The 22,305-nt window shown below is 37.8% G+C and overlaps 1 long non-coding RNA gene across 1 annotated transcript; it reads right to left on the reverse strand.

The window, feature by feature from the left end:
* Positions 1–339: 339 nt before the first annotated feature.
* On the reverse strand, positions 340–1,817 carry LOC110882327. The gene is made up of 3 exons (XR_002560059.2): positions 1,730–1,817; positions 1,487–1,629; positions 340–551 (listed from the first exon to the last, which is right to left on the reverse strand). It is a non-coding gene; the product is annotated as an uncharacterized LOC110882327 (long non-coding RNA).
* Positions 1,818–22,305: the final 20,488 nt, after the last annotated feature.

Raw genomic sequence — 22,305 nt, forward strand, 5'->3', positions numbered from 1 at the left:
CTCTAGGTACATATGTAACATGAAGTGTATCGTTTGTCCCTTTAATTCGTTACGCTAGTCTCATATACTTATAGTTACATATATTACTTGTTTATTCATTGATATGACATTTTGGATGCCGTAATGTTGTTACATATGTAATTTTACTAAGTTTAAATTGACACCAAAGGGACTGACATATGTAACATATGTTACACTATGGGGCAACAAATGTAACACATGTATAGCCATCTTACACATGTTACATATAGGTGTTACATGTGTTACAACGTCAAGGTTACACATGTTACATATAGTTGTTGCATCCCAAAAAAAATTGCCGTCACATCAACATCCGTATTCATCCAAAAATGGGCATACTAACAATGAAAATGAAAATAAAAATGAATTTTATATCAATAGTTGTAATGCTTCTAAAAAATGGTCTTCACAACAACATCCATCTTCACAACACATAGCAGCCAACCAAAAAACACACCATCGTCACCACGAAAACCTGATGATGCGTTGTAATCCTTCGGCGGGCTTCGCTTCTTGATAACCATCTTCATCTTGAACACAAAACATTTTTTCACATGTGAACAAAATAAGTACATCAATATTAGTTTCTATAGTTAAAAACTTATTAATCTCCTATGTAACATGTGTAACGTGGCTATACATGTGTTACTTCTCTAGTGTAACACATGTTACAAACATGTGTTACATATGTGCAACCCCCCTTTGTGTCCAAAAAAGGGTTGGGGTAACTACAAGTAACTTGGGTAACGTTTACTACATATGTAGCTAATTATCCCACCAAAAAAACACGACTTTTTATTTGTAAAATAAACGAGATATTCCGAATAAATTATGAAGTTCATACATTCTAACATTTAACAACCAATCTTAAAAAAACGTTTTAACATTTAAACTTACTATTACATTAAGTAAAAACCTTTTGTAACACGTAAAAAACCTAAAACGTGTTGCATTGGATGTATCTTCAAGCTGAAGATGGGATTATAAAAGGAAAATGCACAACACTAAAAAAGTTGTAACACGTGTTACAACGGTTGTTTTAAGAACTTTCAAATAAACAAGTGTTGCAAAGTGGATGTTTTTAAATAACTGTTTAAATCAACGTAATAGAGATGTGTAAGTAGGTAATTTTCTTTTGTAACACGTGTTACATTGGATGTATCTTTACGTTGAGGATGGGATTATAAAAAGGAAAATGCACAGCTGAGTAAAAAGATGTAACACGTGTTACAACGGTTGTTTTAAGAACTTTCAAATAAACAAGTGTTACACCGTGGATGTTTTAAAAAAACTGTTTTCATCCATTTGTAATAGAGACGTGCAAGTAGGTAAAAACCTGTTGTAACACGTGTTACATATGTGCAGCCCCGATTTTTTGTAACAAAGAAGTTGAACATATGTAACACATGTTTGTAACATGTGTTACACTGGAGGGTAACTTCTGTACAACATCAAAGGTACCCACCACTTGCCCTTCATCGACTTCTTGTTCCCATTCTTCATCGGTTTCTCCATCTACCTTCTTTCGTTATCGTTCTGTTTCTTTATCGTTCTGCTTTCGCTTATTAGCCAGCCTACCCGTCACGGACCTGGTCATTCTCCTCACTCCTGCAAATACAACAGCCATAGTAAATACATAATAACACAAGTAATATTTTCGGAGTTATATAACACAACAAACAGGTACGAGATAGGTAACACATGTTACCTGAAACTGTATTCTGCACCGAAACTACACAATCGTCAACAACTATCTTCTTTTCGTCAAGCAACACCCTCACTACAAAGTGTTACCTATTCTGCACTGAAACTACACAATCACACTCTCTGATGCACTCGGGACGTTGCAATTTTTTCTGCACACACCTTTCCACCCTACGCCTTCACATTTTAACAAAAAATGCCCACATTCAGCTAATCCGACACTAAAAACACAATCTCAATACTAAATCTAACAACATTACCAAACCAAACCGCTTAAACAGAGAAAAAATAACATTTGAACAGTCCTAAACAAACAATAATCACAAATTAAAAAAGACTGAAAAAAAAACCAAAGAATCCAAACCAAATGACACCTAACCGAGTATAAAACCAGAGAATCCAAACCAAAATAAAACAAGAGAATCCAAAAAGACTGAACCATACTTGGACTGGATCACTAACCGGAAACCTGAACCGAGTCCCGATCTGTGGCTGACTCGAATCTGAACTGAGCTAAAATCAGAATCCCCACTCCGGTTGCCTGTAACACCGTCGTCGGCACCGACGGTTCGTCGGAGAACCTCCATCGCTGTAGACGAAGGCTTGTAATCAGAATCCCCACTCCGGTTGCCTGTAACACCGTCGTCGGCACCGACGGTTCGTCGGAGAACCTCCACCGCTGTAGACGACGACTTGTCCGTCGTCCATCGTCGTCTTCTTCTCTCTCTTAAATCTCTCTCTCTACCTCCTGAACTCTCTCACACACACTTGTGTGTGTTCTTGGTGTTTATTTTGAAACATGGAGAGAGAGAGAGAATGAATGATGATGATGATGGTGAATTTACAGAAGAAGAAGAAAGAGATAGAATGATATATTTTGAATTCTAAAAGAAGAAGAAAGAAGAAAGAGGGAGAATGAAATGATGGGTAATAAATGAGTTGATGGGATGGGGAAGAAAGTGAAATGATAGCTTGATCAAATGACCAATATGCCCTTTTAACATGTGTTTTAAAAAGATGATGTGGATCAATCTTGACCACACAATTAAGGTTTGCCAAGTTTTCTTGATTAAATGGGTTTTCCATAGATACTTAGCCTATATATATATATATATATATATATATATATATATATATATATATATATATATATATATATATATATATATATACACACACCATTATTACATAATAAACTCAATAACAAAAAAGGTTTCCATAAATAGAATTTTAGTTGGAAAACCGACCAAGTGGTACATGCGAACACTTTTAGCAACTTTAAAGCCTAATTAATTAAGAAATATATTTCACTAAATAATAAAAATAAATATATATTACTAATATTTCCAAAAACTTAATAAAAATTAAATAAACTCTTTTATATTATATATAAAAACCATAATTATCCTTAGATTACAATTAAAAGCCTACACTTATCCTAAATTTGGGATTTAAACTAAACCTAATCCCGAAGTCACTGACCAAAAACTGACCCTATCCCATCTATTCTTCAAATATTTTGCCACACCCCTTCAAGATAGGTGTCACACCTCAACCATGATAGAAACATTGATGCGAGACATAATAGATTGCTCAAAGACAACATAACACTAAAATTTGGGATAATATATTAAGATTCAAAATTTCATTTTCATTTCATCAAATAATACGTTACATTGTTTAAAGAAAAGAAGTACGGCAATTGGAAATTTCATAACTAAAACATCAAATGCATAAGTAAATTTGGTGAGTATCTAAATCCACCCTAAGTAGTTTTCTCTAGATAGCATCATCAAACATTTCCTACAACATGTATAAAATATTCACCATCATAAATTATGTCAGTGAGCATACTACTTTTTCTACATACCATATATAAGAATGAGTCTCAAATCCACATGTTTAAAGTATACTAAAATCATGTAACATACTAGCATGCATTAGACTAAATATCAATCCAAAGTTTGGCACTAACGTAACCTTATCAGCGAAGCAAATAAGAATGTAAAGAATAACTTAACAATAACCCACACAAACGGGGCGGTGTGCTAATCATATAGCGTTATACATGTTAAGGGAGGCTTTGTAACACCTCGAAATTTTGTGTCCAATAATGTGTTAACACGTGTCATGAGTTTACACGTGGCATTAAATATTAAATAAAGGACTAAAGTTGACAAATCTTGAAAGTATGTAAATTCGAGGGTTATAAATGTCAACGAGGGTAAATATACTGTATAGTAACCCTAAATGATGCTAGTACCTTCAGACGAATAAATTATGGATCGTACGGAGCGAAACGCGGGAGAAAGTGAGAGATTACAAGCTACAGGGGTTAATTGTGTCAACATGTTTAATTTATACCTCTGAGTGACCCTTTGACGAACCTGAGGCTTTGTAACAGTAAAATACGCTCACTAGAATATACGATATAAATTTCACGAAATTCCGTTTTAAAACGAGAAAGTTATGATCAAATTCGTATGCGAGGGGTTAAAAGCGTCAACAATGAAAGTTAAAGCTTTTCGGATAGTAATTAAACTAACCGGGGACTTAACAATGCGGGTAAAAGTCGCGAGGCCCTTAATCGTAAATAATCGAGGGCCAAATCGCAAAGTTACCCCTTCGAAACCGAAAGGTCAGGTTAATGATTACAAAAGATTTGAAAATCTTGGAAACCAGACCTCAGGCGGGCCGCTTTGATGAAATAAGCAAGTTAAAGCGGGCCGCGAGCCACCTATTGATTCGGTTATTGACATGAAGATTCAGGCGGCCCGCGTGCATGTAGCCTGAATCCTAATGCGGGCCGCGTACGAGTCCCAGATGCAGAAACTTTGGACAGATTGAATGATTAAGCCTGTGAACGATCTTGTGAGCAATTAATGAAGCATGGGCGCCCTCTACATGACCCCTAGCACCCAGAGCCACCTGCTGAACATCCATGATCCCTTGTAGGTTGAGTTGTAATGATCCTATGCCAAGTTTTTCACTATAAAAGGCAAGGCATTGTGCATAAGTGAAACACACCTCAAAACCTGCTCTCTTGATCATCTCTGGAGCTTCCAAGCATTCTTCTATCATCCTTAGTCGTGCACCAAGTTTCTGTAAGTTGCCTAACCCTTTGTGGTTTCGTTTTTCCATAGTTTTAGCCTAAAAGTCAATCCGTCATAATTAACGATCGACTTTGCGATAAATCACGAATGGTCCAGTGATTTGTCGAATCAAAGATAGTTATATTATGGTAATCATGTGGGCATTAAACCACTAAAAGGGCACCCTCTGATTCCCACTCTAACTAGTCCGAATGTCGAGTCAAACGTGCTTAGAAAAAGTCAACAGAAATGCCATTTTGCGATTTCATGCATAATCTGTAATGTAGGTGATATGTAACATGTTTAAACACTCATAAAACATGATAACAAGTATATTAACTAGTCTAAGCTTGTTTGATCCGACCATTTACTGTTTTGACCCGGTTCGGAGCCGAAAGTCGCAAAGCTTTAACTTTTGCATTGACTTCAGTTCTGACCCGTTAAAGTACGTTATAGATATGCCTTAGGACTCTCTTAGGACCAGGTTACATGATGGTATAACCCTCTGTGACCGGTTCGTTGTTTGTCCGAGTCTTTTACACCTTTCCGTTAAATGCTTAAAAGTTGACCGTAACGCCCTTTTTGATTTAAAACGAGAATTTCGGACATGTGAAAGAATCATAACCTTAATTACTGATTCCTAAGCATGTCCCTAAAATTTCACGTCAATCCAAGGTTCAGAATAGGAGTTATGCTAAATAGCGCAAATTACGGAAACTTTAGTAATTTAATAGCGCAATTAGCATAACGCCTATCTAAACCCAGATTTCGACACCAAACCTTTTACTCACTGATGTAAAATAATATTTTGGGATTTTTAGAGATTTTTAATTATTTTTAACCTGCTCATAACCTGCGGTTATGGCAACGGTTCGGTAAATACCGAATATACCCTTTTCGGCCATGACTTGAGTTCTACAAGGTCTTTTGACCCGATTCCAGTTGCTACTGATTTTAAATAATAAATAAAGTATTTTAGACTTTATAAACTGTTTGGGAAACTCAGATGTCATGTAGAACTCATAAACCTCTTTTATAATCTTTAAAAAGACCGAAATACCCCTACGGGGCATAATATGAACTTAAACTCGTTACGGGCATTATGGAAGGTATCCTATGGATATCACAACCTCTTTAAAACATATTGACTTAGGAAAATAGTGTAGGACTCTTACGGTTACCCGTTACGCCTTTTGCACGCACGGTTCGGCTTATGTAACTAGTTTACATAAACTAGCCGAAACGGGTCAAACCATATTGTTTTGACCCCAAATTACAGAGTGTGATTATTATACCCCTATAAAACAAGTCTTCAAACTTGTTGCGTCAAAATCACATTCCATTCCCGGTTTTCGCCTTTCACGCGATTAAACCGTACCTATCCTTTGAAACTGATCGGTCTAAGCTACGGCTAGATTAAAGACCCGTTAGGATTCTAATAGGTTATTTTATAACCTTCGTTCCAGAATAGGAGACCAGTAAAAGCTATCTGCAATTTATTTCAATTAAGGATAAATACTTGCAAAGGTAAATACTTTTAACTTATTTTCCGTTATACGGGCTTGGGTTACGGTATTTAAAATACCGCTTGGTCGGGCAATTGACCCCAACTCATTAGTAGTTGGGTATTATCAATGTGACCCGTTTAAAAATTTGTTTTGTTTGGCTTTACGCCTTTGGGGGCTTAATGACCATGTCCCAGATATCCTCGACAACATTTTACGAAATGGCCACGACCCTGACATCCGAGTGTAGGCGTACACTCGGCATTATGTCCATGACTATAAAGGTATAGCCGTTGGTTTACCCGCCACGGTTTTATACTATGTGGTGTGTCTATTAAACTTTTACCCGACACGACCCGGGCGACCGAACGCATAGTAAACATGTAATTCTTTACAAGATTTAATTATAATTTAACCCAAGTTATAAAGAGTTTGTGCCTTGTGCATTTAAACCAATTTTATTAAACATTTTGCAAAAGTGTCAGTTGAATATATTTACCAGTGTAAACTGACGTATTTTCCCAAAAAGACTAAATGCAGGTACTATGCGTAATTGGCTGGGATTTCTCCTTAGCATCATTAGAAGTCTCGCAAGCTTAAGATGCCTGAAGTCTGTTGAACAATACTTTTGTTACTATTATTGATCCCCTGTGGATTTTATTTCAACAATGGTGATACTTTGATATTACAGTTAAAGTTGAAATATATTTATCTTTATGCTTCCGCTGTGCATTCATATAATTGTGTGGTTTGACTATATTGTTGCCAACTACGTCACGGTAATCCCCCACCGGTGAGACACGTGGAAATCGGGGTGTGATAGGTTGGTATCAGAGCCAACATTGAGTGAATTAAACACTATCCTAATGTGTTTAATCTCAATGACACAATTGCACATACTTGAGTCTAGACAAGAACATAGGACAAATTTGAATTGTTATTCCAGTTTGTCTTTTCATTGTTTATTGTTATTTAAAGTTTTGAATGCAGGAAACATGCCACCTGCAATCAGACGAGGAAGAGGAGGAAGAGGCAAAGGGACGATCATTACTCACAATGATCACGAGGCTGGACCTTCGAACATGCGAGCTCCTTCCAGTACAAGGAGTGAAGAACCACAGAGACGAAGAAGAAACCTCTTTGAACCTGCGAGACATTCTACCTCGCATAGCTCAACACCCTCATACCGTCATTCTTTTGGACCAGATTCGGAAAACAATCCCAATAACCCTCAACCATCCTTTATACCTCTTTAGCGATCTGCTTCGCACCATTCTTACGGCGATCCTTCACCTTTCTTCATAGGACAGTTTAACCCGGCGGATTATGTCCAAGAGCCAATAGGGTATAACCCTTTAGGACCAGAGGATCACTTTTCTGAAGACAATGCAGTGGATATGGACGAGGATACAGACCCCGTCGTACCTGCAAGGGGTACTCCCAACCATCCAATCGAGATCTCTGATGGGTCATCCTTCCATGGAACACCCTATCAAGGTCCCGACAGCTATCAGGCAAGATTTGACCAATGTGATTGGTACTTACACCATCTCATCACTTCTCGCCTCATGATCAACAGCATCAACAGGATCCTTCTGAGGATTCGCGGTTCGTGGCAGTTACACCACCACCACCACCACCGGTTCAACCAGTAATTCAAGATCCGCCAAGGCGTAGAAGATCAGGCGCACGGATGTCTACCAGAGGAGGGGAATTTCATTTCAGCACCCCTCGCCACTCGAGTGCTAGTCACTTTCCGTCAGTACCTGAAGAAGAAACACAATTAGGGGAACCTTCTGGTCACCCTGCAGAGGTGAATTCTGCACCAGTTGCACCACCTCCGCCACCATTCGGATATGACAATCCGATACCAGCGTACGGCGGCTCCACCGCATACAATCCGTTTGAGCAGCCGACTCACATGCACTACAACTATAACTATGATGCCGATCCATATGTGGTAGCGGCTAATTATAATGCCCTCCATGGAACCTCTTGGAGACCAGATTACTCAGCTCATGGGTATCCTATACCTCCTAGACCTCCGGTTCAGCAACCATCGCAGCAGCCACGATTTTCTCCACTGGAGCAAGAAGAAATACTCCACCGTCTAAACCGTGTGGAACGAGACTTCGAACAAGAACAAAAGAGTAATCGTGGATTTCTCAAGGGCCTAGCAAACCTACTAAAAGGGAGGAAGAAACGAGACCATTAGTCTCCTTATGTATTGTTGTATTTACTATTACAATTTAGTCCCTGCGTGGACATTTATCTTATTTCAGTCCCTACGTGGACTTATCTTTTTAGTCCCTGTGCGGACATCTATCTTGTGTTGGTCCCTGCGTGGACTTGTTTTTCTATAGACCTCTGCGTAGGTAATTACTTATTTAAAAAGTCCCGTTTAGGGCAGCGTGTAATCATATTTGAAGTTTATGGAATGTTATGTTATGAATTTCAATTTTGTTATTATATATGAAATAAATCAAAAATCATTCCTTTTAAGTTAATCTGCCTAAATAAAGAATCTTAAGAGTGAAACCTAGCCAGGTGTCTTTTAAGACCCGGCCAAGATGGTAAGACCTGATTAAAAGATTCAGATTTCCAGTTAACCTCTGTAATCATGTTAACGTTCATGGCAGATGTGATTCGTTAAAATCGCACACGTCATTCTTATATAAGAATCCTTTTAAGGATTCCAAAGCCCAAATTAATGATTTATAAATCATGGGTTAAATCATCGATAAAGATGATCATTTATTAAACATCCATTAGTGATGTAGTGCCTACGGGCCAAACTTATTAAACATCCATTAGCGATGTAGTGCCTACGGGCCAAACTTATTAAACATCCATTAGCGATGTAGTGCCTACGGGCCAAACTTATTAAGCGTCCAGTTGTGACGTAGTGCCTACGGGCCAAATTTATTGTCATATAAGACAAAAGGCAGTGGTGGTCTATGACTCCCTGTCAGAAAAGGTAAAAGGACTATGGTTCAAACCTTCATGCCTTGATTCTCTGTAATCCCGGCTAACATTATATAAAACGTCCTTGTGACTAGGCTTTTATGCCACTAACATTATTGTTTGTAATTAGGATAAGTATGTTCAAAATCCTAAATAAAAGTGAGTAACAAATTAACCAGATATGGTCTCTGTTACCATGGTTAATGAATTGCCATAAAAGACAATTCCATAATAAACTCCTAAATAAAATTTTTCGTTATCTTCTGTACCAGATTCAAGTTACCATGGCTGATCCTAGTGGGGAGAATAGTCATTCGGAAGAAGACGAATACGATAACGCCCAGGTACATTTGATGGGCGCTGAATTAAAAGCTCTTCTCGACAATGCTGTTAAGGCAGCCCTAGATCGACAATACGAGGAGTATACTGAATCCCGGAGCAGAACCATATCCAAACCACACTCAAAGCTGAAAACACACTCAAAATCTCACAGCAAACCACCGTCCAAGCCTAAAAAGGACGATGATAATCACTCGTCCAATGAAAACAGTGTCCGTCAAGTAAAAGTGTATACTGATGCATCTCGCGCCAGGGGCTGCACCTACAAGTATTTCGTCTCGTGCAAACCCCGAGACTTCACTGGAGAGAAAGGCACAGTAGATTGTATGACGTGGCTAGATGAGATGGACACCGTGGTGGACATCAGTGGCTGTGCAGAGAGGGACGTGGTAAAGTTTGTTTCACAATCGTTCAAGGGCGAGGCCCTGGCTTGGTGGAGGGCTTTGGTTCAGGCCTCGGGGAAGGCTGTTCTATACAGCATGACATGGGAGGAATTCATTTCTCTCATCAAGGAAAATTACTGCCCTTAACATGAGGTTGAAAAGATAGAGACTGACTTCCTGTCATTGGTGATGACAAACCTTGACTGTCAAGCTTACCTCACGAGCTTCAACACGATGTCCCGGTTGGTTCCGTATCTGGTAACCCCGGAGCCAAAGAGAATAGCTCGTTTTATCGGTGGTTTAGCCCCCGAAATAAAGGCAAGCGTGAAGGCCTCTCGGCCAGCGAACTTTAGATCTGTAGCCGACATTTCTTTGTCCCTCACTCTTGATGCGGTCCGACAAAGATCGCTGAGGAACAAGGAAGCTGAGAAGAGAAAGCGTGAAGATGATACTTCACGGAGGTTGGGCAAGAAGCACCGTGGAAACGGTGATAACAAGAGAGGGTCTGAGTCAAGGAAGGATGGGCAACAGTCTGGTGAGAAGCCCAAGTGCAAGAATTGCAAGAGACATCACTTTGGAAAGTGTAGACTCGAATCAAACTCGCAGACTCAGTCGAAGTCGTATGCTTGCGGGTTATGCAAATCCAAGGACCACAAGACCGTGGATTGCAAAAAGATAAAAGATGCAACTTGCTATAACTGCAACGAGAAAGGGCACATTAAAAGCAACTGCCCTAAATATGCCAAGAAGCCTGAAGAAGCCAAGAAGAACAATGCAAGAGTCTTCAGGATGGAGGCAAAAGAAGCAGTGCTAGATGATAACGTGATCACAGGTACTTTCCTCGTAAATGATATCTTTGCAAGAGTACTTTTTGATTCGGGCGCTGATAAGTCTTTCGTAGATCATAAATTTTGCAAATTGCTGAATATGCCTGTCAAAACCTTAAATGTGAATTACGAGGTAGAGCTAGCAGATGGCACCATAGAAACCGTCTCCACTGTGTTAGATGGATGTGTGATATCCATTAAGAACCACTTTTTTCCTCTATCTCTACTTCCCTTTAAATTGGCCGGTTTTGACCTAGTATTGGGTATGGACTGGTTATCTCACAACCAGGCCCAAATCGTCTGCAACAGAAAGCAAGTGGTGATAAAGACTCCGTCTGGTGAATCGCTTACCATTCGGGGAGATACCCAGTACGGATTGCCTGAGCAAGTGACTATGCTCAAGGCTTCAAAATGTCTAAAGAAGGGTTGTGTCATCTACATGGCACAGGTGATTTTTGAAGAGCATAAACCGAAGATAGAAGACATTCCCATCATTTCGGAATATCCAGAAGTTTTCCCTGAAGATCTACCTGGTTTGCCACCAGATAGGCAAGTGGAATTCAGGATCGATATCATCCCTGGAGCAGCACCTATTGCTAGAGCACCTTACAGGCTAGCACCAACCGAAATGAAGGAGTTAAGGACCCAGCTGGATGAACTGCTGGCTAAAGGTTTCATCAAACCTAGTTCGTCTCCCTGGGGAGCACCTGTCCTATTTGTCAAGAAGAAGGACGGATCGATGCGTCTGTGCATCGATTATCGCGAGCTTAATAAGGTCACGATAAAGAATAGATATCCCTTGCTGAGGATCGATGATTTGTTCGATCAGTTACAAGGGGCAAGTTATTTCTCGAAGATTGATTTGAGGTCAGGCTACCATCAACTGAAAGTCAGAGATGAAGACGTACATAAAACCGCATTTAGGACTCGCTATGGTCACTATGAGTTCCTAGTGATGCCTTTTGGGCTCACTAATGCACCGGCTGCGTTCATGGATCTCATGAATCGCGTCTGCAAGCCGTACTTAGACAAATTCATCATCGTTTTCATCGACGATATTCTTATCTACTCGAAGAACCGAGCTGACCATGAGAAACACCTTCGCTGTATTCTCAAACTCCTGCATAATGAGAAACTCTATGCCAAATTCTCTAAGTGCGAATTCTGGCTTCGAGAAGTTCAATTTCTTGGACATGTTGTCAGCGAGCGTGGTATTCAAGTGGATCCCGCTAAAGTTGAAGCTGTCATGAATTGGCAAGAGCCAAAGACGCCTACAGAGATTCGTAGTTTCCTGGGGTTAGCAGGATACTACAGGCGATTCATTGAAAATTTTTCAAGGATTGCTGCGCCCTTAACTTCCTTGACCAAGAAGAAAATAAAGTTCGTTTGGGGCCCTAAGAAGCAAGAGTCCTTTGATATTCTAAAGTAGAAGCTGAGCAACGCTCCTGTGCTGACATTACCTGAAGGTACCAAAGAGTTCGTAGTTTACTGCGACGCATCACACACTGGCATGGGATGTGTGCTCATGCAGAAAGGCAAAGTTATTGCCTACGCTTCGAGACAGTTAAAGGTGCATGAGAAAAATTACACCACCCATGACTTGGAGCTGGGTGCCGTTGTGTTCGCACTAAAACTGTGGAGGCATTATCTGTATGGCATCAAATTTGTGATCTATTCCGATCATAAGAGCCTTCAACATCTGTTTAATCAGAAGGAGCTAAACATGACGCAACGCCGTTGGATGGAGACTTTAAATGATTACGATTGTGAAATCAGATATCATCCCGGCAAGGCGAATGTAGTCGCCTATGCCCTGAGTAGAAAGGAAAGGGTGAAACCCATCCGAATCAATGCCAAGAGCATTGAAGTGAAGAATAATTTGATTGAAAGGTTGTTAGCTGCACAGCGAGAAGCTGTGTTGGAAGCTAACTATCCTAAAGAAAAGCTGGGAGTAACTGAGGAGCAGTTAACTCTTAGCAAGGACGGAATGTTACGATTAAATGGGCGAATATGGGTTCCAATTTATGGAGGACTACGAGATGCTATCCTCCAGGAAGCCCATAGTTCCAAATATTTTGTCCATCCTGGAGCAGATAAAATGTATCAGGATCTAAAGGCAAATTATTGGTGGATAGGCTTGAAAAAGTCTGTAGCCGCTTATGTAGCCAAATGCTTGACTTGTGCGCAAGTCAAAGCTGAGCATCAAAAGCCGTCCGGCTTGCTACAACAACCTGAACTTCCCGAATGGAAGTGGGAATGTGTAACTATGGATTTTATTACCAAGTTACCCAAGACGAGGAAAGGAAATGACACAATATGGGTTATAGTCGATAGACTGACTAAGTCAGCTCATTTCTTACCCATCAAGGAGACTTATAGCTCCGACATGTTAGCCCAGTTATACGTCGATAAGATTGTAGCCCTACATGGCATACCTGTGTCTATTATCTCCGACAGAGATACTAGATACACGTCTCATTTCTGGAAAAGCTTCCAGCAATCTTTGGGCACACGTTTTAGTACGGCTTACCATCCTCAGACAGATGGTCAGAGTGAGCGTACTATTCAAACGTTGGAAGACATGCTATGTGCATGTGCTATCGATTTGGGTGGTAGTTGGGATAAGAACCTACCATTAATCGAATTCTCCTACAACAATAGCTACCATGCCAGCATAAAGGTTGCGCCTTTCGAGGCATTATACGGTAGAAAGTGTAGATCGCCTGTTTGTTGCGCGGAAGTTGGAGATGTCCAATTATCAGGACCAGAGATAATCTTCGAAACGACGGACAAGATTGTCCAGATTCGAGACCGTCTCAAGGCTGCCCGAGATAGGCAGCAGAGTTACGCGGACCTGAAGCGTAAAGATTTTCATTTCGAAGTAGGTGAAAAAGTGTTACTTAAAGTATCACCCTGGAAGGGGGTGATGCGTTTCGGTAAGAAAGGCAAACTAAGCCCGAGATACATAGGACCTTTCGAGGTTATCGAACGTGTCGGGTCAGTTGCCTACAAGTTAAACTTACCGGAAGAGCTCAATGGAATTCACAATGTGTTCCACATCTGCAATCTAAAGAAGTGCTTCACTGATGAATCATTGGTGATACCTCATACAGATGTGCATATAGATGAGAGCTTGAAATTTGTAGAGAAACCTTTGTCGATTGAAGATCGACAGGTAAAGAAGCTTCGAAGGAAGCATGTACCTATTGTTAAGGTCAAATGGGATGCCCGTAGAGGACCCGGATTCACATGGGAGGTTAAAGCCACGATGAAAGAGAAATACCCTTATTTATTTCAGTAAATCTCAGGTCGAGATTTATTTTAAGGGGGTGAGGATGTAACACCTCGAAATTTTGTGTCCAATAATGTGTTAACACGTGTCATGAGTTTACACGTGGCATTAAATATTAAATAAAGGACTAAAGTTGACAAATCTTGAAAGTATGTAAATTCGAGGGTTATAAATGTCAACGAGGGTAAATATACTGTATAGTAACCCTAAATGATGCTAGTACCTTCAGACGAATAAATCATGGATCGTACGGAGCGAGACGCGGGAGAAAGTGAGAGATTACAAGCTACAGGGGTTAAATGTGTCAACATGTTTAATTTATACCTCTGAGTGACCCTTTGACGAACTCGAAGCTTTGTAACAGTAAAATACGCTCACTAGAATATACGATATAAATTTCGCGAAATTCCGTTTTAAAACGAGAAAGTTATGATCAAATTCGTATGCGAGGGGTTAAAAGTGTCAACAATGAAAGTTAAAGCTTTTCGGATAGTAATTAAACTAACCGGGGACTTAACAATGCGGGTAAAAGTCGCGAGGCCCTTAATCGTAAATAATCGAGGGCCAAATCGCAAAGTTACCCCTTCGAAACCGAAAGGTCAGGTTAATGATTACAAAAGATTTGAAAATCTTGGAAATCAGACCTCAGGCGGGCCGCGTTGATGAAATAAGCAAGTTAAAGCGGGCCGCGAGCCACCTATTGATTCGGTTACTGACATGAAGATTCAGGCGGCCCGCGTGCATGTAGCCTGAATCCTAATGCGGGCCACGTACGAGTCCCAGATGCAGAAACTTTGGACAGATTCAATGATTAAGCTTGTGAACGATCTTGTGAGCAATTAATGAAGCATGGGCGCCCTCTACATGACCCCTAGCACCCAGGGCCACCTGCTGAACATCCATGATCCCTTGTAGGTTGAGTTGTAATGATCCTATGCCAAGTTTTTCACTATAAAAGGGAAGGCATTGTGCATAAGTGAAACACACCTCAAAACCTGCTCTCTTGATCATCTCTGTAGCTTCCAAGCATTCTTCTATCATCCTTAGTCGTGCACCAAGTTTCTGTAAGTTGCCTAACCCTTTGTGGTTTCGTTTTTCCATAGTTTTAGCCTAAAAGTCAATCCGTCGTAATTAACGATTGACTTTGCGATAAATCACGAATGGTCCAGTGATTTGTCGAATCAAAGATAGTTATATGATGGTAATCATGTGGGCATTAAACCCCTAAAAGGGCACCCTCTGATTCCCACTCTAACTAGTCCGAATGTCGAGTCAAACGTGCTTAGAAAAAGTCAACAGAAATGCCATTTTGCGATTTCTTGCATAATCTGTAATGTAGGTGATATGTAACCTGTTTAAACACTCATAAAACATGATAATAAGTATATTAACTAGTCTAAGCTTGTTTGATCCGACCATTTACTGTTTTGACCCGGTTCGGAGCTGAAAGTCGCAAAGCTTTGACTTTTGCATTGACTTCAGTTCTGACCCGTTAAAGTATGTTATAGATATGCCTTAGGACTCTCTTAGGACCAGGTTACATGATGGTATAACCCTCTGTGACCGGTTCGTTGTTTGTCCGAGTCTTTTACACCTTTCCGTTAAATGCTTAAAAGTTGACCGTAACGCCCTTTTTGATTTAAAACGAGAATTTCGGACATGTGAAAGAATCATAACCTTAATTACTGATTCCTTAGCATGTTCCTAAAATTTCACATCAATCCGAGGTCCAGAATAGGAGTTATGCTAAATAGCGCAAATTACGGAAACTTTAGTAATTTAATAGCGCAATTAGCATAACGCCTATCTAAACCCAGATTTCGACACCAAACCTTTTACTCACTGATGTAAAATAATATTTTGGGATTTTTAAAGATTTTTAATTATTTTTAACCTGCTCATAACCTGCGGTTATAGCAACGGTTCGGTAATACCGAATATACCCTTTTCGGCCATAACTTGAGTTCTACAAGGTCTTTTTGACCCGATTCCAGTTGCTACTGATTTTAAATAATAAATAAAGTATTTTAGACTTTATAAACTGTTCGGGAAACTCAGATTTCCTGTAGAACTCATAAACCTCTTTTATAATCTTTAAAAAGACCGAAATACCCCTACGGGGCATAATATGAACTTAAACTCGTTACGGGCATTATGGAAGGTATCCTTTGGATACCACAACCTATTTAAAGCATATTGACTTAGGAAAACAGTGTACGACTCTTACGATTACCCGTTACGCCTTTTGCGCGCACAGTTCGGCTTATGTAACTAGTTTACATAAACTAGCCGAAACGTGTCAAACCATATTGTTTTGACCCCAAATTACAGAGTGTGATTATTATACCCCTATAAAACAAGTCTTCAAACTTGTTGGGTCAAAATCACATTCCATTCCCGGTTTTCGCCTTTCACGCGATCAAACCGTATCTATCCTTTGAAACTGACCGGTCTAAGCTACGGCTAGATTAAAGACCTGTTAGGATTCTAATAGGTTATTTTATAACCTTCGTTCCAGAATAGGAGACCAGTAAAAGCTATCTGCAATTTATTTCAATTAAGGATAAATACTTACAAAGGTAAATACTTTTAACTTATTTTCCGTTATACGGGCTTGGGTTACGGTATTTAAAATACCGCTTGGTCGGGCAATTGACCCCAACTCATTAGTAGTTGGGTATTATCAATGTGACCCGCTTAAAAAATTGTTTTATTTGGCTTTACGCCTTTGGGGGCTTAATGACCATGTCCCGGATATCCTCGGCAACATTTTACGAAATGGCCACGACCCTGACATCCGAGTGTAGGCGTACACTCGGCATTATGTCAATGACTATAAAGGGATAGCCGTTGGTTTACCCGCCACGGTTTTATACTATGTGGTGTGTCTATTAAACTTTAACCCGGCACGACCCGGGCGACCGAACGCATAGTAAACATGTAATTCTTTACAAGATTTAATTATAATTTAACCCAAGTTATAAAGAGTTTTTGCCTTGTGCATTTAAACCAATTTTATTAAACATTTTGCAAAAGTGTCAGTTGAATGTATTTACCAGTGTAAACTGACGTATTTTCCCAAAAAGACTAAATGCAGGTACTATGCGTAATTGGCTGGGATTTCTCCTTGGCATCATTAGAAGTCTCGCAAGCTTAAGATGCCTGAAGTCTGTTGAACAATACTTTTGTTACTATTATTGATCCCCTGTGGATTTTATTTCAACAATGGTGATACTTTGATATTACAGTTAAAGTTGAAATATATTTATCTTTATGCTTCCGCTGTGCATTCATATAATTGTGTGGTTTGACTATATTGTTGCCAACTACGTCACGGTAATCCCCCACCGGGCCCACCGGTGAGACACGTGGAAATCGGGGTGTGACAGGCTTGCAAGGTTAATGATAGATAGCAAAACATACGATTTATCTAGCATGAATCACATTTAGCATAACAAATAAGCATGTATACAGATAGAATGTTTAAGTAAGTTTGAATGTATGTTTGTTTAGTATGATATATGTTACAACCCAAATAGTGTTTAAAGAGTAAAAGGGTCAAGTATAAACTCACGATTTGCGAAGAATTTCCACAAAAGCGAGTGAGCGGTTTTGAAGGATGGGATCACCAAAGTCACTCTAAAAAGGTAAACAAAGGTGTATGAGTACAAATATGAAAATACATGAAACATATCTTGCTTAGACACTTATTTGGACACTATTTTTAGTTTTTTTTCGTGAGTGTTATACACTCATTAGAAGCCCAAAATAAGGAACTAAGACTAAGATATTCTCCGCCTTAACACATAACATTAAACCATGAATTGGTTGATATTATGGTTTGGCTTTGGAGGAACTATTATATATGCATTATTATGTTTATAGTCATGTATTAGTCAAACATTAGAGGTAGGGTAATCCACTAACCTCAAGAATTTCACCATTGCACAAATCACCAACATAGTTGATGACTCAGACGGGTTATGAATATAAAGAATAAAATAAATAAGTAACCTATCTATTTAGCTAAGTAACCAAGTGAGGTATAACCTAGAAGAGTGCTTCCAACATTGCGTGATTGGAGACTTTGTGAGGTTTCATTCACTTTATTGTTTGTAGGTTACTTAGAAACTTATAATAACATAAAGAGGAGGCATACAAACTTCCAGTTTCTTGAATTAAACCTTAACAGAAGTCCCTCAACATAGAACTTGTTGATGACTTGGTTTGGTATGAAGAAATTCCAAGAAACAAAGTAAAGTATAAATAAGTATAAAAGTTTACAAGAAAAATCCTAACTTGGATCTAAAAAATGGTGGTTTACCATACTTGTTTACCTTGGTAAACAATTGGTAATACTCCTAAAGGTGTTCCAAGGAAGGGAAAGAAGAAAAACAAGAAAAAAGTGCAAGAAAGTGACCAAAACTCACTGTTTTGGACTTAGAACTTTCTGCCCAAAGTTGAAGTTCTTGGAGATTATAGAGTGTTTAGAAGTGATTTAGAGGTGGTGAAAATGTTTAGAAGGGTTTAAGGGGTTGGTATTTATAAGGGGGATTAGTGGTTGAGGCTTTAAATAATGTGGTTGGGAGTTAGGTGGAGGGAAGGGTTTAAAAACAACAAAATTTCACATATTCTGCATCAGATAGGCCCCTTGCGGACCGCAAAGAGACCTATACGGTCCACAAGGACCACCGGGTTTTAAAAATATCTATTTTGGTCCTTAGGTTTGGTTTGTTTGTTAATTTGTGTAATAAACTTCAATATTTAGCATGTTTTGGATTTCTAAGGTGTATGCTTGCATGTATAATAATAAAGCACATATGAATAAACAAAACTCAGTTGGTTATGGTATTCGTACTTGGGATTGTTTATTATAAAACAAAATTATATTTACAATATTTTCATTGCCAAAAAAAAATGTTTCAAACAACCCGAAACAACACAGTAGTGTTTTACATCGATCGAAAACCATAAACATGAATACTAGTAACGATTCTAGCAATATCGATAGCGATATTGATGTTGTTCAATTGATATCGGAGAATGTCAAGAAAAATATCATAAATTTAAAAAAAAAAATTGTATCAAAATGTCAAAAAAAATATTTAAACACAGTCACGTTATATTTTATTATTAGAATGATGGAAAGGGTAAACGACGACACTTTACCAAAAAAACTAAACCGTTAGACAACTTTGATAATGTCAGGGTTTGTGCTTTAATAACTTATACATCACTGTCCACAAGTTGGTTTAAAAAATTATATCAAGACATAAATAAAAATAAGTACGTCACAATGGCATACTCAATACTTTATACAAATTGTAACTTAAAAGTCATAACATAATAACAAAATATACTGATATGTAAGTGATGTTGTGTTTGATAATGGCTATCTAAGATAACTAATGTTCCTATTATTTTCGTGTTTATAATAGACACATTACTTGTATAACTAGCTAGCATGAAAATACAACGTGTTCCTAAAATAAAGTTTACTGGCTACAAATATCATAATACTTGGATAATTAACAACAACGACCAATCAAACAAAAATAAATAACCAATTTTATACACACTAATCAAATATCACCTTAACATGGACATTATTTTGGCATTCACGTAAGAAGATGGTACTTATCTAAATATTCACATATAAGAATTAACTTTAATCACAAGTGACAACAAAAAAACAATACCTTGATCATAGATCAAGGTACACCAATTTAATGGACAAGAACAAAAAGTTTGAAATTTAAACAATAACAAAAGGTGGCCAAGTCTAGCGCATAGAAGCTCACGGTAAAAAGAACTTGCTACATACAAATAAAGGAAAGAATACAAACAGAACATTGTGGAAGATTAAAAATCTCATGTAAAACTACAATCTTTGAAGCACATGGATCATTATCCATGTAGTTAATTATTGTTGTTGTTACTCGTTGATAACTTTGATATGTTAAATAATGTGTTGCGATCAAAGCTTAGTCAACATGGTTAAATAGATACTTTATGTCACACCTTGATTTTTGCGGAAGCGTGATTTTGGTGTGACTTTCTTAATACCATTGCATTCAATCATAACAACATCTATATGATAAAACCATAGATCGTTATCCATTAAATAGATTCGAAAACATCACAAACATCATAGTTTAAACAAGACTCCAAATTCAAGTTTTACAACCCATGCAAATTGTTTAAGAGTTCACAAGGACTCATCAAAAGACACTAAATAAAAACCAAGATTTGGGAGTGGTGTCTTGTCTAGGATAGGACACCCAAACCAAATCTCAAGACCATGGTTGACATCTTTAATTCTTACAACACTTGAAACTTTCGAACGCCCGCCAGATCCACTTTTAATTCCTTGAAATACATGTATTTTGAAAACATCAACAAAAGTTGAGCGAGTTCATGTGTTTGTTTGTGAGTATGAATAGCCTTTGAAATCATTGAAAGTATGAATGTGAAAATGAATAGATCAATTAATGTGTAGCAAATACATTAACACGTGTGAACCGGTGTAGGAAGGCTCAACCCTTTGCGTATTTCGCACCGGGTCTCCCAGCTGGAACGACATAGTCACCACATGAGCCAACTCGCGGACTCATGGGTGGGGCTCGCAACACCCAAATAGATCTATCACTCATGCCCCTCGGTCCTTCTAAAGGATTAATGGTCTCAAGCTAACGCCTACCCTTTCACATGATCTAGCAGTTCATTTCATTTGTAAACCATTTGTAATCGTAGTTATTTGTAACATGTACTTCACCCCTGAAGTCGTAAAACGAAAACATTTAAAATAAAAGGGGGACATGAACTCACAGTCTTGTGTCTTCAGCAATCGTAACTTTAGCTTCTTCGATGAACACGACTACCTACAACGTACTAATGTTTATTAGACGAACGGGCCGTGCCTTGACTCTGTATTAATGTCTTTGAGTTACGTTTCTGTTGTGTCTTCGGTATTATTCCAAGTTACATAATTATTTGTTAAAATAATTAATATTTTAACTTAAATTATATTTATAAATTTTGGAATAATCGTTAAACAATATTACTGTAATAATACTTCCCAAGTATTTATACTTGTATTTCCTTCCCAAGGATGGGGGTGTCTTATACATGTATATTTTTGCCATGTTTTTGGGTCGTATTCAGGTGTGTGTTTATACGTACGAGAATACGTATTTTCAGTGTATTCGGTAAGTTTCCTTATACTAAATTTCATACTAGTTATTGCGGAATATTATTATCTTTAATAAAGATCCAATATATATTTCCAAAATATATATATATTTTAAGGAATATTACTTAGAAAAATAATTTATAATTTTTTGTTGGCAAAAATATTTGTATTTTCTTGTGAGTTCCAAAAATAATATATTTTCAAGTCCAACTTGGAAAATATATATATATAAATTCATTTTTCCCAAAAATGACATACTTCGTATTTATTTAAGAAAGTGTATATTTTTCCCAAAAATATTGTATTTCATGTTTGTTTAAGAAAATATATATATCTTATAAATAATATATCTTCCAAAAATTTCAAGAAAAATATATGTTTCATACTTGTCAAAAATATGATATATTCTTGTAGTAATTGTAAAAATCATATTTTTACTTCTTTGTTGTCCAAAACATTATTTACCAAAATACTCTTTGTGAATAAATTTTCCGGAATATTTTGTAAGTCCTATACTTCATAGTTCGGTTTCATCAATATTTTGTATAAGCTTGTATATTTATTCCTTGGAATTTTGGTAATATTTTGGATGGTAATTTCTTGGTATTTTGTGAGTTATAATATTTCAAGTCCTAAAATAATATAACTAATACACAAAGTATGCAAATAATCACACATATGTGTCTTCTAAATATATATTTTCTAAATACATATTTAGTCACTTTTATTTAAGAAAATCATCCTCCAATATTTGTATTTTTGTAACCAAAATTTATGGCAAAGTTTATGTAACAATTTGTGGTTTACAATATACTTGTAAATATTTGTTTAAAAATATTTTTCTAAATGTTTATATTTTTAGAAAAATTTTGCGATAGTTTCCCCTAAAAATGGAGGTTTCCATGCTTTCAAGCATATCATTTTTTTTTATAAAAAATCATCACAATCAATTTACAATCATCAACAAACAACCTTTACTTACCAAT

This window comes from Helianthus annuus, chromosome 10 (assembly GCF_002127325.2).
Source record: "Helianthus annuus cultivar XRQ/B chromosome 10, HanXRQr2.0-SUNRISE, whole genome shotgun sequence".
Lineage (NCBI taxonomy): Eukaryota > Viridiplantae > Streptophyta > Magnoliopsida > Asterales > Asteraceae > Helianthus > Helianthus annuus.